The sequence below is a fragment of the Oncorhynchus masou genome, chromosome 24, assembly GCF_036934945.1.
Source record: "Oncorhynchus masou masou isolate Uvic2021 chromosome 24, UVic_Omas_1.1, whole genome shotgun sequence".
NCBI lineage: Eukaryota > Metazoa > Chordata > Actinopteri > Salmoniformes > Salmonidae > Oncorhynchus > Oncorhynchus masou.
Genome location: NC_088235.1, coordinates 98,276,937 through 98,278,355, shown reverse-complemented (window position 1 = coordinate 98,278,355; position 1,419 = coordinate 98,276,937).

The following is a 1,419-nucleotide window of genomic DNA, read 5'->3' as shown; positions in this document are numbered from 1 at the left end:
AGAAACACACAAACTAAATTGCACACATAATTGCCTTACTAATTGCATTAGTACTGTACAAAGTTAGAGGTGCCCTACTTGATAGATTTCAGTGGGGAGACCTGAGGTCAATCTACCCCCGCCCCATCTTGTACTTCTGAGTGGGAGACCTTCCCAGGCAATAGCCTGCCTAGCTCAGAAACTAGCATCAAAGTGCCCACTCTGACAAGCTTAATTGACCCACAGTCCCACAAGGTGACATGATATTGACGTGACGTGCAAATGAGTGTTAGAAAACCGATCGCGCAAATGTCACCATTCAGAATATAATTATTTTTGTGTGGGCACCCCATGCACCCCATGCCGCCCCTGGCATTATGTCGCCTATGCCTAAATCCTTGCATATTCCATTCACCCAGTTCATTGTAACATCGTTGGGTTTAGGTTACTACGGAATACTGAAATTTTTTCCTATACCCATCATGAGGTATAGGAGAAATTGAAGTAATCAAGGTGATAGACAGTGACACATTCAATACTGCCTTGCACACTGTTGCCTGCATCTAGCTGATCCATGGAGTAATGATTAGTCCAGCAGTTGCAAAAGAGTTTCTATTGGACAAATTCAGGTATGTTTATCCCGTTTCATTCTGTTTGCTTACGTTTTTCAACAGAATTGGCAGAAAGAATACACCCCTGACCACACGCAAACAGAGTTCACTTTCATAGCAGCCACATACAAACAGCATGATTACTTTGTTTGTTGTATAATTTCTTCACATCTACGTGATCTCCTCCTGTCACCTTTTCCCTTGTGTACAATAAGTGAAGGGTGCCCAACACATCAGCTGTCTGTGACCAGGTGAAAAGCTTTACTAGCCAAACATTCATATCATAACCGCTAACCTCTACACACAGCCTACATCATTGTCACTATATTAGCTAACGCCATAATCAAAATAGCTACTAGAACCAACACGTTAGTAAACTCGCTACAATCATGCAGTGCAGTGTACAGTCAGAAAGCAATTTAGCAGTTACTCCAAAGGTCCCCGGTGACAATAAATTAATAAACCAAAAGCTTACCTTGACTTGGAAGAGTTCAAGTGTTGGATAGCCAGCTAGCTAACTTAGAATCCCTCTGGTTGAGCTGGGTGTTTGAGTAGGCTAAACTAGCTAGCTGCATTCACGAGCTAAGTTAAAGTGAAAACAATACATTGAAATATAGATAGCTCTCTCTCTTGCTTCTCCTTAATTTTTGAAGAAATGATTTTGTAAAAAACTTTTAAACTTGTCTTTCTCTCTGTAGGTCAACTACTCATTTTATGCACTGCATTGCTAGATAGCTGTAGGTTATGATTTCAGTACTAGATTCATTATCTGATCCGTTCACTCTGCATGAGCTCTGGTAGGTTGGAGGATGTCCTTCGAAAGCTGTCA